General features: G+C 46.5%; 1 long non-coding RNA gene across 1 annotated transcript in view; it reads right to left on the bottom strand.

Annotated features, from left to right (window-relative positions):
* Window positions 1-2,581: 2,581 nt before the first annotated feature.
* The window catches only part of LOC136788734 (uncharacterized), a 175,802-nt gene continuing 160,649 nt past the window's right edge, over window positions 2,582-17,734 (bottom strand). Inside the window, exon 3 of the long non-coding RNA XR_010827361.1 lies at window positions 2,582-3,629. This is a non-coding gene — a long non-coding RNA (uncharacterized lncRNA). The remainder of the gene's footprint in view (window positions 3,630-17,734) is intronic.

Genomic DNA, 17,734 nt, shown 5'->3' with positions numbered 1-17,734 from the left:
ATGATTGCTATATGTCAATGTCCTATTAATGGTATCACAGTAACAGCCATGCAGATAATAATGAATGAATTTTGATAGAAATGGACAAGCACAGAGATGTGATGGAATGAGAACGGGCTTCAACATGTGACAATCCAACGTCACACACCGTCTCTTCTGCCCTGAAAGACTGCTGTGACACATGGAACCCGAAGTCAGTCACGGACTATGCAAACTCAGTGGACATTGTATATACCATAAATGAAAATGGTGATTAATTAGAATGTATTGGAAAGGGTGTAACCTGAGCATGACATAAATGGTATGGAATAAGGGGTGGATATCTGTCCTGGTTTCAGTTAGGACAGAGTTAATTTCCCTCCTAGTAGCTGGTAGGGTGCTATGTTTTGGATTAGGATGAGAAGAGTGCTGATAACATGCTGATGTTTTAATTGTTGCAGAGCAGTGCTTACACCAAGCCAAGAACTTTTCAGCTTCTCGCTCTGTCCTGCCAGCGGGCAGGCTAGGGGTGCAGCAGGAGCTGGGAGAGGACAAACCTAGGACAGCTGACCCAAACTGGCCAAAGGGGTATTCCATACCATCTGACATCATGCTAAACAATATATAGGGGTGGCTGGCCGGGGTGGGGGGGCCGGCTGCTCGGGGATAGGCTAGGCATCGGTCAACGGGTGGTGAGTAATTGCATTCTGCATCACTTGTTTCATATACATTATTATTAGTAGTACTATTATCATCATCATTATTATTATTTTCCTTTCTTTTCTGTCCTAATAAACTGTCTCTATCTGAAGCCACAGGCTTCATTTTCCTGATTCTCTCCGCCATCCCAGAGAGGGAGGGGGGAGGGTGAGTGAATGGCTGTGTGGTACTTGGCTGCCGGCTGGGTTAAACCACAACACTGGGCTACCCCACCTGACCTCCAGCCCTGATTCTGCAGAAGTGCAGCAGGTCTTCAGTGGGTCTTCTGTTGCATCTCTTAGGTGCACATAGATGTATCAGACACTCCAAGACATTTATATGGTTTAGCCACCTCTGTTCAGGTATCTAAAGTGTTGTGATGAAATTATATATTCCAGCTCTCTCAATAAAACAACATACTGCGGATTTCTCTGAGAATTCTTATTTTTTATACAGAGTAGTCTTTTTCAGCTGATCCATATATGTCTTTTTTTGGAGCAGTTGGTGAGGAGTTCATCCTTGAGATTTCACTTAGCTCCAGCTGTGAGAACACGTCTCTCTTCTGGTGTCTCTGTCTAAATGGTATGGTATACCACTATCCAAAAGTACATGACAGCATCGATACAGACTTTTTCGGCTGATGACACACAGGAGAACAGAATACTAAGTTGCTATAGTCTCCTTAAACCTTAGAATCTATTAACTATAAACATTTTAAGAAAGCTTTTTTGTAAAACAAACCTTAGCAACAATTACTCATCAGCTAAAGTCCCAGAGAGATCAGACTAAAAGAACTTACAGAAATGAAGAAAAAGTTTCTTCTCCAGAAAGCATGCAACACTAAAACTGGTGTTCAACAAAATCAGAAGACAGCTCTGCTTTATCTAATAAGCACTGAGGCAGTAGGTTAGTAAGTAAGCACAGATATTCATGTCAGAATGAGTGTGGAGAGGCTTTTGGAAACATGTAGTACATGATGGATGTTCCCTGTAACTTCTCACACAGTCCTGCCATATCCATGTGAATATGTTACAGACTAATCCTCTCACCAAAGAAGGAACATACAGACGTCACTTTACTGTTATTTTTTTAATCATGACCACTTTTTGTCCATTAACTAGATTTCCTCTTTTTTTTTCTTTTCTCCCCCCCCCCAGTAATCCCTGCATGACTTTGCATCCTGCCACCATCAACTGAAAAACTAATAACCGAAATGATTCGACTGTTGACAGTGCTTTATACTCAATGAGCCCACCCATTTAACACATGTAATATGTTTTCACCCTGTGGCACTATAACATCCTTATTTGTTAATGGAACAGATATCAGCTTCCAAATGCCTCTGGCTCAGCAAAGAGAAACAGAGCTATTGCAATTAGCATGAATCAGTGCGTCCAGCACTGTTTCATGTGCCTCGTTTTAACCCAATAATATTTTTAATAATAGGGTTATGTCTGCCTAGAGCAATTGGAGAGATACCTGAGTTAATGCCAGTTGAGCTGATGTATCCACTCAGACCAGTGAAAAGCCATGCACGAGCATTCTTTTACACACCCAAAGAGGGGAAGTTTCATTAGTAAAGGTTTCCACTGGATAGAAGTCTCACAGATGTGGCCACGGTGGATCTGGCTCCACAGGTTGCTCTGTCCACACTGCTAAGGTGTCCAGACTGCTCTAGGGGTTTCCCTTAGATGTTGTACATTTGTAATTACATTTTTGGTTAGAATTTAATTTTTCTGAACACAAGCTGCAGAAGCAAAGGCATTAAATGATGCCTAGATATCGGTAATATTCCCAACATAATATTAACGAGATAACAGTAATATTCCCGATACTCCATCTGGAATCTTCTTCTTGCATCCCTCTAGGGGTAACTGAGCCTGCCGCTTCCCTAAAGGGCCTGTATACCAATCTGCAAAGCATGGGAAATAAACAGGATGAGCTTGAGGTCTGTGTATGGTCACGGGGCCACGATCTCATTGCAATCACAGAGACGTGGTGGGACAGCTCGCATGACTGGAACGCTGTCATGGAGGGCTATGTCCTTTTTAGGAAAGACAGGCTGGGGAAGCGAGGGGGAGGAGTTGCCCTTTATGTGAGGGAGCAATTAGAATGTACCCAGCTCCACCTGGGGGAGGGTGAAGAACAAGTGGAGAACTTGTGGGTGAGAATTAAGGGGCAGGCTAGTATGGGGGACACTGTTGTGGGGGTGTACTACAGGACACCAGATCAGGAGGAGGAGGTCGATGAGGCCTTCTACAAGCAGCTGCAAGTAGCCTCGCGATCCCAGGTGCTGGTTCTCATGGGGGACTTCAATTATATAAATATCTGTTAGGAAAGCAAGTCAGCCAGGCACATGTAGTCTAAACGGTTCTTTCAGTGTGTTGAAGATAATTTTCTGACGCAGGTGGTGGAGGAGCCGAAGAGGCGGGGGGTGCTTCTGGACCTTGTTCTTACCAACAGGGATGGGCTTGTGTTGTGGTTTAACCCGGCTGGCAGCTAAACACCACACAGCCGTTCGCTCACCCTCCCCCCTCCCTCTCTGGGATGGGGGAGAGAAACGGGAAAGTGAAGCCGGTGAGTTGAGATAAAGACAGTTTATTAAGACAGGAATATAAGGAATATAATAATAACAATAATAATAATAATAGTGATAATGATAATAGTATTAACAATAATAATGTGTAAGAAAACAAGTGATGCACAATGCAATTGCTCACCACCCGCTGACCGATGCCCAGCCTATCCCCGAGCAGCCGGCCCCCCCACCCCGGCCAGCCACCCCTATATATTGTTTAGCATGACGTCAGATGGTATGGAATACCCCTTTGGCCAGTTTGGGTCAGCTGTCCTGGGTCTGTCCCCTCCCAGCTCCTGCTGCACCCCCAGCCTGCTCGCTGGCAGGACAGAGCGAGAAGCCGAAAAGTCCTTGGCCTGGTGTAAACACTGCTCTGCAACAATTAAAACATCAGCATGTTATCAGCGCTCTTCTCATCCTAATCCAAAACATAGCACCCTACCAGCTACTATGAGCTACTTAACTCTGTCCTAACTGGAACCAGGACAGCTTGTTAGGGATGTGAAGGTTGGGGGCAGCTTGGGATGCAGCAACCATGAGATGGTGGAGTTCAAGATGGAACTTGGGGGTAGAAGTAAGGCAAAAAGTAGTATTGCTACTCTGGATTTTCGGAGAGCCAACTTCAACCTCTTCCGGGACCTGCTTGGGGGTATCTCATGGGCTAGATTGCTAGAAGGCAAGGGTGCTTGTGAGAGCTGGGCAGCATTTAAACAGCACTTCTTCCAAGCTCAGGGTTGGTGCATCCTTAAGAGTCGGAAATCGGGGAAGGGGGGCAGGAGACCTGCGTGGATGAGCAAGGAGCTCATCAACAAGATCAAAAGGAAGAGGAAGGTCTATGAAATGTGGAAAAAGGGCCTGTCCTCTTTGAAGGAGTATAGGAGTGTTGTCAGGGCCTGCAGGGACGCGACGAGGAAGGCTAAAGCCCACCTGGAGGTGAAGCTTGCAAAAGAGATAAAGGATAATAAGAAGGGTTTCTTTAAGTATGTAAACAGTAAAAGGAAGACTAGGGATAATGCGGGTCCCCGGCTGAACGAGGGGGGTGTCCTGGTAACGTGGGACGCTGAGAAGGTGGAGATACTTAATGCCTTCTTTGCTTCAGTCTTTGCTTCAAAGACTCCCCCCCGGGACTCCTGGACCCTGGAGGGCGGAGAAGGAGTCTGGGAAGTGGAGATCTCCCCCCTGGTTGACGAGGGAGTGGTTCGGGAGCGTCTGACTGGGATCAGTGCATACAAATCCATGGGCCCCGATGGGATGCATCCGTGTGTGCTAAGGGAGTTAGCGGAGGTGATCGCTGAACCACTCTCTATCATCTTTGAAAGGTCCTGGAGAACAGGAGAGGTGCCTGAAGACTGGAGGATAGCCAATGTCACTCCGGTCTTCAAGAAGGGCAAGAAGGAGGATCCGGGAAACTACAGGCCAGTCAGTCTCACCTCTGTCCCTGGAAAGGTGTTGGAACAGCTTGTTCTGGATGCCATCTCCAAGCAATCGGAAGAGAAGAAGGTTATGAGGAGTAGTCAGCATGGATTCACCAAGGGGAAATTGTACTCAACCAACCTCGTTGCCTTCTATGATGGCATCACCAGCTGGGTAGATGGGGGGAGAGCAGTGGATGTCATCTACCTTGACTTTAGCAAGGCTTTTGATACTGTCTCCACGACTTCCTGCTAGCTAAGCTGAGAAAGTGTGGGATAGACGAGTGGACAGTAAGGTGGGTTGAGAACTGGCTGACTGGCCGAGCTCAGAGGGTGGTGATTGGCGGCGCAGAGTCCGGCCGGAGACCTGTGACTAGCGGCGTTCCCCAGGGGTCGGTGCTGGGTCCGGTCTTGTTCAACATCCTCATCGACGACCTTGATGAGGGAATAGTGTCCACCCTCAGCAAGTACGCCGATGACGCAAAGCTGGGAGGAGTGGCCGACACGCCAGAAGGCTGTGCTGCCATTCAGCGAGACCTGAACAGGCTGGAGAGATGGACAGGAAGAAACCAAATGAGGTTTAATAAGAGCAAGTGTAGAGTCCTGCACCTGGGAAGGAACAACTGCACGTATCAGTACAGGCTGGGGGATGACCTGCTGGAGAGGAGCTCTGCGGAGAAGGCCCTGGGGGTCCTGGTGGACAACAGGTTGACCATGAGCCAGCAGTGTGCCCTCATGGCCAAGAGGGCCAATGGGATCCTGGCATGCATTAAAAGGAGTGTGGCCAGCAGGTCAAGGGAGGTGATCCTCCCCCTCTACTCTGCCCTGGTCAGGCCTCACCTGGAGTACTGTGTCCGGTTCTGGGCTCCCCAGTACAAAAAAGACAAGGATCTCCTGGAAAGAGTCCAGCAGAGGGCCACAAAGATGATAGGGGGCCTGGAGCATCTTCCCTGTGAAGAAAGGCTGAGAGACCTGGGTCTGTTCAGCCTTGATAAGAGAAGACTGAGAGGGGATCTTATTAATGTTTACAAATACCTTAAATGTGGGAGACAGAGGGATTTGGCCAACCTCTTTTCAGTGGTTTGTGGGGACAGGACAAGGGGTAATGGCCACAAGATAGAGCACAGGAAGTTCCACACCAATATGAGAAAGAACTTCACGGTGAGGGTGACGGAGCACTGGAACAGGCTGCCCAGGGAGGTTGTGGAGTCTCCTTCTCTGGAGATATTCAAGGTCCGTCTGGACGCCTACCTGTGCAACCTGCTCTAAGGAACCTGCTTTGGCAGGGGGGTTGGACCCGATGATCTCTCGAGGTCCCTTCCAACCCCTACAATTCTGTGATTCTGTGAGATCGGGAGCCTGTTTCCGCCACACTCCTTCTATATGCAGAGCAAGTAGTGTTTCCAGAGGCTGAGATCGATCTTGAATGGAGCTCATCATCCTGGCGATGCAGAAGACAACTCTATCCCTCCTCATGGCAGCAAAGGAAACCAGGGAAGACCAGAAGCATAAACTGAGGGCCTAAATTTGGGTAAATGACTCCAGGAAATAATGACTGAAAGAGCTGCTGACTCTCACACTGCTATTGGTTTCTTTATGTGACTGGGATCTTTTTAATTTATTTGTATTTGCTTGTGGGCCTCTTGGCACTACTCCAAGTTTAGTAATTTAATATGCAGTAAAAGAACATGTAATATGCCTTTTCCTGCACCCTCAGATTCTGCAACAGGGCAGTGCCTGTTTCTTTACTTCATTAGGAAGCTAGATGCATATTTTTTTAAGCACCGTTAATTACAAATCACAAACGACTAGCACATAATTGTGCATATTTTCAGATTGAGTCATAAGTGTGTATGCCAGTAACTGTTAGATTTGATTGGACAAGGTCACACAGAAGAACATTAAGAAACTGAGAGAGAGATGTCAAAGCATTTCCAACGGCAACAACAACCACCCCACTCATATCAACAGGGGGGAAGTGGAAGCAGAAACCAAATTGCATCCAAATGATCGCAATTGAAGGACATGTTTTATGGGAAAGGTTTTAAGTTAGCACGTGCTGAGATAGCAATATGATGATGAGGGGGAAAAAATTCCAGCATTCAGTGTCTTTGCAGCACAGATGGTCGGGTTTGCTTTCCTGGCCTAGTTGTTCATTAAAATTAATCAGATGAATCTGTCTGTCCCAAACTGTTAGTATATGCCTCTGTCTTCTTATTCTGTGCTTTGCAACAATGATGCTACTGTATTGCCCATGGGCCAAATAGTGTATTGGTATGGATCACATGATTAACTGGTGGTGGGCTGTCAGTGCTTTAACTAAACAATCCATTCAGCAGAGAAATCTAGGAAAGGGTACAAAGCACCAGCTGGATTGTAGGAAAGGAATTCGCAGGTGGCTTTGCGCTGTTTCACACACATAATGAGGAAACAAGCGGTAGAAACGAAAACTTGAGCAAGGTCAAGATAAAGTAAATTGGCTACAGTGTTAAAGATGAGCTTTGGGCAGTGGCCAATTGCTGGCTGGCTCGAGGTGCGTCTGAGGGTCTCTAACCAATTGTATGACAGATTCGGGCGCGTGGACAACGCGTGGGGCTACGGGGAAAGTATATGTAGTAGTGAAAAAGAGCAGTAAACGCCTCTTGTTCAAGAGCCATCAGGAGTCCGTGTCTTGCATCCCTTCAAATGGTGACCCCGACGTGATAGGGGAGGAGCAGCGCTGCACGAGCATCCGAAGGGAACCCAGCTGAATGAGTCAAGCTCGCAGCTGGATTGCAGCTTCAACCCCGGGACATCACCTGAAGGACAGGTGAGCGACTGGGCATTGATCATGGGAGCTAGCCTTTTGGCAGAGGAAGAGGCTATAGTGAAACTACTAACGCAACTCTTAATAGACAGGGGAGTAAAATATGATCCGTTTAAGATAAAGCTATTATTGAAATTTTTGCGAAAACAAGGGCTCCCCTCAGTGGCTTCCACAGTATTTGATGTAAAAACTTGGGACCAAGCGGGGGAAAAAATATGGGAAGCAGCGTCCAGTGGGGATACTGAGGTGATGCTGCTGAGGTGATGACTATGTGGCGGCTGGTGACTGAGACTTTAAGATCGTGGCAGGCAGAAAAGGAAGTACAGAACGCCGCTGCCCAGGCAATAACAGCAGCCGAACCGAGATCAGAGCCTGCAAGGTCACCAGAGCGGTGCAATTTGATTGGCCTTGGGGATGACAAGGAAGAGAGCCGCGGACCGCCGCCGCAGAGCCCCTCCCCGCTGCCGCCGCAGAACCCCTCCCCGCTGACCCCCCTCGGCTCCCGCCTTGCCTGCCGCCGATAATGCTTCCCTGCGGGCCCGAGCTTTCGACCCGCGGGAACGATGGGAGCTGGTGCGCCGGGAAGCGCTAGAGGACGGGGACCCGGTAGGAATGGCTTTCCCGGTGCAGGTGCGACCCAACGGTCCAAATGAATATAATGCCTTTCACTGGGACCTAATTAAAGAATTAAGAAAGACTGACTACATATGGATTATACGCACCATTTTACTCAGTCACTGTCAGAAAATGTTATGACTGGTCAATTGTTGGTGCCGTACGATTGCCGCCAGCGCCGCCGCCCGCCCCGCTGTCAGCTCCGGGCACCCGCCCGCCCGCCCTGCCACCGGCTGCTGCGTTTGACCTCAGTGCCAGGAAAGCTCATGGAGCAGATTATCTTGAGGGTCATCACGCGGCACTTGCAGGGCAAGCAGGCGATCAGGCCCAGTCAGCATGGGTTTATGAAAGGCAGGTCCTGCTTGACGAACCTGATCTCCTTCTATGACCAAGTGACGCGCTTGGTGGATGAGGGAAAGGCTGTGGATGTGGTTTACCTTGACCTCAGTAAGGCTTTTGACACCGTTCCCCACAACATTCTCCTCAAGAAACTGGCTGCTCGGGGCTTGGACTGGCGTACGCTTCGCTGGGTTAGAAACTGGCTGGATAGCCGGGCCCAGAGAGTTGTGGTGAATGGAGTCAAATCTGGTTGGAGGCTGGTCACTAGTGGTGTCCCCCAGGGCTCGGTACTGGGGCCGGTCCTCTTTAATATCTTTATCGATGATCTGGATGAGGGCGTCCAGTGCACCCTCAGTAAGTTTGCAGATGACACCAAGCTAAGTGCGTGTGTCGATCTGCTCGACGGCAGGAAGGCTCTGCAGGAGGATCTGGATAGGCTGGAGCGATGGGCTGAGGTCAACTGCATGAAGTTCAACAAGGCCAAGTGCCGGGTCCTGCACCTGGGGCGCAACAACCCCAAGCAGAGCTACAGGCTGGGAGATGAGTGGCTGGAAAGCTGCCTGGCCGAGAGGGACCTGGGAGTATTGGTTGATAGTCGGCTGAATATGAGCCAGCAGTGTGCCCAGGTTGCCAAGAAGGCCAACAGCATCCTGGCTTGTATAAGAAGCAGTGTGGCCAGCAGGTCTAGGGAAGTGATTGTGCCCCTGTACTCGGCTCTGGTGAGGCCACACCTCGAGTACTGTGTTCAGTTTTGGGCCCCTCGCTACAGGAAGGACATGGACGTGCTCGAGCGAGTCCAGAGAAGGGCGACCAAGCTGGTGAGGGGTCTGGAGAACAAGTCTTACGAGGAGCGGCTGAGGGAGCTGGGCTTGTTCAGCCTGGAGAAGAGGAGGCTCAGGGGCGACCTTATCGCTCTCTATAGGTACCTTAAAGGAGGCTGTAGAGAGGTGGAGGTTGGTCTGTTCTCCCACGTGCCTGGTGACAGGACGAGGGGGAATGGGCTAAAGTTGCGACAGGGGAGTTTTAGGTTGGATGTTAGGAAGTACTTCTTTACCGAAAGGGTTATTAAGCATTGGAACGGGCTGCCCAGGGAGGTGGTGGAGTCACCATCCCTGGAGGTCTTTAAAAGACGTTTAGATGTAGAGCTTAGCGATATGGTTTAGTGGAGTACTTAGTGTTAGGTCGGAGGTTGGACTCGATGATCTTGAGGTCTCTTCCAACCTAGAAATCTGTGATACTGTGATACTGTTTCTCCGGTTTGGGCGCCCGCCCGCGTGCACCGTGCGCTGCCATGTTCCGCCTGCTGCTGCGCCCGGGCCCGCCGCCCCGCGGGCCCCCGCTCTGTCCGCCCTGCGTGGCCGGGCAGAGCCGCGCACCGCCCGCGCTCCGCGGCAGCCCGCGCGGCCGCAAGCGCCGCCGCCGCCGCTCCCCCGCTCGTCGCCGACCGCCGCCGCCGCTGCTGCCCCCCCCGCCCCCCGCCGGGCCGGCCCCCCCCCCCAGCCCGCCGACCCCTCTGCTGGCGCTGCGGGCCACCGCCGGCAGCTCGGCCAAGTATGTGGGTGGATCCCCTGAAAAGGCAGCCACAGATCTCAGCAGTGAACACAAACTCAATAAATCCCAGCAGCTGAAAAAAGTTTTCAAAGAATATGGTGCTGTAGGGGTTTCATTCCATGTTGGAATTTCATTAGTATCTCTAGGAATCTTCTACCTGGCTGTGTCAAGTGGTGTGGATATGACTGCAGTTCCCTTCAAACTTGTTTTCAGTGAATCATCGCTGCAATCTAAAAGGGCTGCTGGTACAGGCACATTTCTGTCGGCATATGCTATTCACAAATTGTTTGCTCCAGTACGACTCAGCATTATTATAGTTTCTGTGCCATTTATTGTCTGATACTGCTGGAAGATTGGTTTCTTTAAACCTCCTACCCCAAATCCATGATAACCTTATGGTTTTTTACTCGCCCAACATGGGGCTCAAGGAATTTGAGATAAGGATGATAGTTGAGAGAAGTAACGGGCAAAACATGGACTGGATTTTTTTATGAATGTAATAGTTGTGAAGAATTTAAGAAAGCAGCAATTGTGAGGAATATGTTTCATATTAGTGTGGTGAAGGGACGAGGGGTGGTGTGTGTGTAAATTGTCCACCTCGTCGGTGTTGTGATGATGTTACGTTTATTTTGGTGTGGGGAATTCTTTTTCTTTTTGATGTAAGTGAAGTTTGTGAAGATTGTGATAATTGTAAAGTAAGAGTATATTGGAATGTAGTGGGTTTACATGGCAAGGTATTGGTAGCAGGGGCCATAGGGGTGGCTTCTGTGAGAAGAATCTAGAAGCTGCCCCATGTTAGGTAAGGGCCCCGGTGCTGACCAGAGCCGAGCCAATAAGTGATGTTGTTTGAGCCTCTGTGAGAGCAGATGTAAGACAGAGAAAAGAAAAAAAAAAAAAGGAAAAAAAACGCTGTGCCACACAGCAGCTGGGAGAGTGAGAGGAGTGAAAACAGCCTTGCAGGCGCCAAGGTCAGTGAAGGAGGAGGGGGAGAGGTGCTCCAGGCACCGGAGCAGAAGTCCCCTGCGGCCTGTGGTGAGGACCATGGTGAAGCAGGCTGTCCCCCTGCCAGTCCATGGAGTACCACGGTGGAGCAGGGTTCCGCGCTGCAGCCCCGCTGCCACGGTTACCACCGTGGACACCCTTTCAGCAAGAACCAGAGGGAGTGCCGGAGTGGATGCCTCCATAGTAACAGATGCCACATTGTGGTGTACTCACATTCATAAAATTCCATTGAACATCAAAGGACCAATTGGGAATGACTGCAGCGTATTGCTGCTAGGACGATCAAGTACAACTTTGAACAGATTGTTTGTTTTGCCGGGGATAATTGATGCTGATTATAATGGACAAATCCAAGCTATGGCTTGGACACCATCTTCATCATTGTCAATACCAAAGGGAACTAGAATTGCTCAACTGATTCTTTTCCGAGCAGTAGTCTGCAGGAGTTGGTTCAAGAACAACTCCAACAAGGACATATTGTTCCGACAAACAGCCTATGGAACTCACCAGTGTTTGTTATCAAGAAGAAGAGCAGGAAATGGAGATTACTGCATGATTTGCGACGAATCAATGCAGTGATCGAGGACATTGCAGCCAGAAAACAAAAAAAAAAGGAAAAAACAAACAAACAAAAAAATAGAAAAAAGGAGAACACAAGAAAAAAGGAAAAAAAAGAAAAAAGAAAAAAGAAAATAAAGAAAAAAGAGAAAAAAGAAAAAAGAAAAAAAGGAAAAAAAAACCAAACAGTACCTTTGAATATTGTATCAGACTCGCAATATGCTGTAGGTGTCGCTCAGCGCACTGAGAGGGTACATTTGAGACATGTCCCAAAGGAAAACTTGTTTCTAAAATTTAAAGAGTTGTTATTTTTGGTAGAGCAGAGACTGCACCCGTATTATATTATTCGCTTGTGGAGCCACACCATGTTACCCGGTATTTTTGCAGAGGGTAACGCACGCGCTGACCAGCTAAGTAATATGACCCTGACTGCCCCCGTGCCTAAGGTGCTGGAGCAAGCACGGTTATCCCATGCCTTTTTCCATCAATCCGCCGAAGTCTTGGTGAAACAATTCGCTATATCGATCACTGACGCCAAACTGATTGTCCAAACATGTCCTGACTGTCAACAACATGTTTCGACCTCGTCTTTAATGGTAAACCATAGAGGTCTACGGTCCTTACAGTTATGGTGGACTAACGTAACGCATATTCCAGAATTTGGTCGCTAGAAATATGTTCACGTATCAGTAGATACTTTCTTTCATGCTATTTGGGCGACAGTTGCAGTGGGTGAAACTAGTCACCATGTCCAGGCTCACTTCCGCATCGCTTTCGCAGTGCTAGGCATCCCAAAGGAAATAAAAACCGACAATGGCCCCGCCTATGGTAGTCACTCCCTTCAAACCTTTTTTTGAACTTGGGGTAACTGACACATCACAGGAATCCCTCATTCCCCCATGGGTCAAGCCATTGTTGAGCGCACACATCGCACCTTGAAAGCACTGCTAAATAAACAAAAAGGGGGAGACACCCAGGGAACACCACAGAACAGGTTGGGAAAGGCACTTTATGTAATGAATCACCTATCATTACCCTTTCCTCACGAAGAGGTACCGCCCATAGTAAAACATTACAAAAATATGAATTCCGCTCTGTTACAGGTGCCACAATCAGAGCAGGCCTTATTAATGGCAAAACAATTAAATACAGGTCTTTGGGAGGGACCCCAGCCTCTAATAACTTGGGGTCGAGGGTATGCTTGTGTCTCCACAGGTCACGGACCAAGATGGGTACCAGCAAGGGGGGTAAGGCCATGGTTGGCCTCCTCCTCACAATCGCCGCTGTCATTGGTTATTGCCAGCCCTGGGTCTCCATCCAACCACGCCAAAACATCTGGGTCACCCTCGCCAACATGACAGGACAAGAAGCGATGTGCCTGTCCCTGGCTAGTGCTAATGACCCGTTTACGACATGTCTGGTGGGGAACCCGGCAGATAACAAAGACTGGACTGTCTACTTGCCGCAAGCGCCCCTAGAGCCACAGGAATTAGATATCCTGGGATGTGTAACAGCAACACCATGTGTAAGGTTCAATTACATGGGCAAAAACCAAACCATGAAACAAATGGTCAACGCCACACTTGCTCCTTATTGCAATGCATCTCTTTGGTGTAATTATACAAAACTATAATAGCATCCTTCCTTGTGCCAGGAGCCGCTCTGCTCGGCTGTGGGATCGGCTGTGGAATGGACGCCCCTAGGTGCACCCTGAGCATTTTCCTCGGAGGGGTCTCCACTCTCAGCCGCTCACCGCGGGAGTAGACAAGGACCTCCTGAAGCCGCGGACAAATTATTTTAAGTGATATTTTCCTGTGGTATGAATGAGAAGTGCAAGAGGCCTCTTTGCGTGGTTATGTGATTGTGCTGTGTGAGTGAGAAGCAGCATCACTGCGAAGCAACATCCCTAGCGCTTAGTGGCTTGTTGACCGATGTAGATTCTAGTAGGCACCCTACTTTACAATCGTAATTCTGCATGTGATTTTCACCCTGTTGCTTATTGTACCTTGCTTATTGCGGTGTCTGGGGTGATTGATAGAAAAATCTATAGAAACCGTTTGGTTGGCTGAAAATAAAAAAGGGGGAATTGTGGGAAAGGAATTCGCAGGTGGCTTTGCACTGTTTCACATGTCCCTGAATTAGAGATAATGAGGAAACAAGCGGTAGAAACGAAAACTTGAGCAAGGTCAAGATAAAGTAAATTGGCTACAGTGTTAAAGATGAGCTTTGGGCAGTGGCCAATTGCTGGCTGGCTCGAGGTGCGTCTGAGGGTCTCTAACCAATTGTATGACAGATTCGGGCGCGTGGACAACGCGTGGGGCTACGGGGAAAGTATATGTAGTAGTGAAAAAGAGCAGTAAACGCCTCTTGTTCAAGAGCCATCAGGAGTCCGTGTCTTGCATCCCTTCACTGGATTACATCTGTGGTCTAAACATGTTTTACAAAATCACTTAGTAGGTACTACACAGACTCTAAGCAATTATGTGTGATTAATTACAGCATCACAAATGACACCCACTTTTGGGCACTTCTTTGCCTTTCACATTTTGACAGTACTGAGTGGTAAACACTACCAGAAGCATTTTTTATTTTTACGTTTTTTGTTTGTTTGGTTGTTGTTTTGTCTTTTTAATGTGGTAAAGGATCTGTATAATGCAAAGAACACCAGATCTTTTTTTTTTTTTTTGTCTTTTCCTTCCGGAGAATGAATAACAGTTATGAAGAGTATGGTGATATATTGTTCTACTAGACAGTCATAAAGTGCAAATTTCCAACATGAGATGCCTGTGGGGAGGGTAGATTTTCCTTTAGCCTCACAAGTCCCACTGACGTTAATGAAGGAGGCATGCCTATAACACCCCTCACTGAATAATTTACATCTGCACAGACAAAGTCAGAAGGCAAAGCTGGAGACACATCAGAGAGCTGGCTTTAAATCAAGTCAAAAATTTGCCTGTGTTTGTGGGTGGTTTATTATTATAAAAGGGAAGCAATGCAAAGTGAAATTAAAGCTATCCTTTCAGCTTTGAGGTCTTCAGTATAGCAGGATGGTGCAGATTTCACTGGGAGGGGTGGGAAACTAAAAAGTATGAGACATGGCTGAAAGATAAAGAGATGTTTAAGGAGGCAAATTAATTATTAAGGTTGAAAGAACAGTAAAGTGTGTACTGAATTGAAAAGAGAAGTTAGAGTGGTTGTTTTGGAACTTCTTTCACAAATACATTAGGCAACACAGGGGGAAAAAAATCCAGGAAGGTAGATGGAAACAGCAGGGATTTGAGACTCAGGTATTTATTTTCAGTTAATAGCCATGATATAGACAAGAAATTAGGACCAAACTTGCAAAAGAATGTAGATGCTAAGAGATAAATATAGACAGCCAGAAGCATCTTCAGGAATGCATCTTAGCAGATCAGGCTCCTAGAGGCACAAAATGAAACATGGGCTCATATGATTGTACCTATACCAGCCCTGGGTGGGCTAGCTGAGGTGTGGAAGGGATATTACTCTGTTAGTGTGGCTAAATCTTACTGAGCTTAATTAAGTTGCACTTAAGTTGCACCCTGACCAAACCTTACTTAATTTCTCATGGGTGACTTAAAGTGGGTATGAAGCACTCTGGATATGAGTTTACATTCTGCAAGTGTGTGAGATCCAGATCTCCACAAGATGGAAAATTCTAAAGGATTAGATCACCACTGATTTTCTGAATAGAGAATAACTAATTCCATCTTGGGTAGGTTTTGGTGATCAAATCATTCAAGTCAGCTCAACTCTTTAAGCAGCAAATGATCTTTGACCTGCAGCGAAAAAGACAAGCCCCTTACAAAACAGTTATCTCTCAGAGGTAAATCCAGACCAAAAGCATTCATGAAAATGGTCATGCAGGCCCAGGAGAAACCAAAATTTTGGACACTACGGATTAATTTGTTGGGTATTCACATGACAGTTTTGATTAGACCTAGTTTCTGGGCTGGACCCATTTTGTCTGACTGAGGAGACTCAAAGTTATGTGTCAGAGGGCACTTGATTCATCTTTCGTGTCTGGGATTCTTTGGAGTTATTTTTCTCCACGAATTATAGAAGAAGGTAACTAGCTTAATTTTGAATACTAATCTTTCAAATACTTTTGCTAGAGAGAGAGATCCAAAATTCCAGATCCAAACTGGGGGATCAGGAGTTTAGTTTATTTGTAGTTCTGGGACTTTGTACTGTTGTCCCTTGCTTGGATTTCCTGTAATTTCCTGGGTGCTACCTTGTAGCCAAACTAAGCAACAAGTTATCCAGTAAATCATGCAGCCTTTCCAGCTGAGTTCCTGGCAAGATCCTCCTGTTTGCTGGTGCATCAATACTCTTACACACCTGAATTGCCCACATTATCCTAGATGGGGTTGTCTGCTCTGCACCTCTGATTCCAGGACTGGTTCTAGTGTAGGTGGTAGAAAGAAATCTGTCAATGATGTACACTGAGAATTTGTTTCCACTATTCACCCTACACTGGTAAATCCATGTAATAGTTGCCATGGTCTTTTATTTTATCATGAGGAGGGATGAGTCCTATATCTTCTGATCTTGTTCTACATTGAGAAGCAAGAAGAAATGCATTAATCTAAACCAAAGAAGTGACCACTGTATTGCTAAACTGACATATCCCATATAGCTCTTCTCTTGTGTTAAGCAGAGTCATCTGTTCTGCAGCTACGTAAGTCACAAGATGATACTGATTTTTTTTATGCATTTTTTTTTTCCTGAAGCTACCAAGCTTGGTGATAATTTAGTTGGAAAATGCTCCATCTGAACAGATGGAGGAAAAATCTTTCACTGAAAATATATACCTATTGCTTTAACTGATGTGTAAGATATTTTTTGCTAGGTAAGAACCTGCTGAATATGTAAAAAGGTTATTGTTCTGTAATTATCTCTATAACATTATAAAATTATAGGGTAATTTTGAATGAAAAAAAATAAACTCCACAAAAGGGTAGGGTAGATGTTTATGATGGCAAATTGTCTGACAGCCCTTAAACCAGGTGCTTTCAATAGGAAGTGGGCTGTCTTTCCTCAATGTACTCCTCTTTGGTTCTGAGCCAGAAGCTGGGGGGAAAAAACAAAAAAACTAGAAAAAAAAAGGTTGCAATAGATTGAGGAAAATAGGGAGGGGGAATTGAAGTTAAAATAAAATTAAAATATTGTTTCACTATTTGACCCTAATTTATTATCTACTTTTGATATCAGCATCACATAAGCAAGTTTGTCTCCTAAGGGGTAAAAAAATATGTAAAATCAGTGATAAGAAACTTGTTTGTATTCTAAGTGCAATTTGTTTTATTTGCAAGCAACACAGGAAACAGTTAAAGAGCAGGCAAGATAATCTGTTCTTTTTAGAATCTTAGCTCTGTGTTAAGTTCCTAGGAAGCACTTTAATGTCCAGAGGTAAGTCTAATTAAGATCCCAAGAAGGAGTTCAATCTTTTCTGATGCTTTCTATATCTTCTTGCTCTTCTACATCCCTCTACGGCATCTCTCCATATTTCTAAGATAACAACATTAACATGTCCTTCAGAGTATCTAACCTTTTGTCAACCAAGTTCAGGAATTTGGAAGACTCTATAGATACATTGCTCATGCCTCTTACCTAAGTTTAACATCTTCAGTGTACATAGCTACACTTGAGCTAGTCACTCTAGATTCCCTCTACAGTTTATGGAGAAAAATAGCTGCTTGTAGGAGCAATCTGTCTCAATATATTTAGCTGTCAGGATGGGTGGGTGACTGAATAAAAAGCAGCTTTGCAGAAAAATATCTGGGAGTTCTTGTGGGCAAGAGGTTGAATGGGAGACAGCAGCTTGCCTGTGTGGCAAAGGTGGCCAGCTGCATTCTGGGCTGTGTAAGCGGGAGATACTTTGGGAGATGCAAAGAAAGAATGGGAAACTGGGTTCATTTAGCTTTAAGGAAAGGCTAAGATCTATCTTACTGCTGTCTGCAACTACATGGTGAGAAAGTGTTGAAAAGATTGAGTCAGACTTGCAAGTTGGAAGGTGTGAAATTTTAGTTAGGTATACGGAATAAATCTGTATGGTGATGAGTGTGGTCAAGCACTTTAAAGGTTGCTTAGAGTTGCAAGACTACAAATAGAGATATCTCCACTGCTGGAGACAGTCAAAGCTGTACTGGACAATGCACTGAGGAACCTCAT

Source organism: Anser cygnoides, chromosome W (genome assembly GCF_040182565.1).
Source record: "Anser cygnoides isolate HZ-2024a breed goose chromosome W, Taihu_goose_T2T_genome, whole genome shotgun sequence".
Taxonomy (NCBI): Eukaryota; Metazoa; Chordata; class Aves; order Anseriformes; family Anatidae; genus Anser; species Anser cygnoides.
The sequence above is the reverse complement of the archived record's forward strand: the minus strand, read 5'-3'. Positions and strand labels throughout refer to the sequence as shown.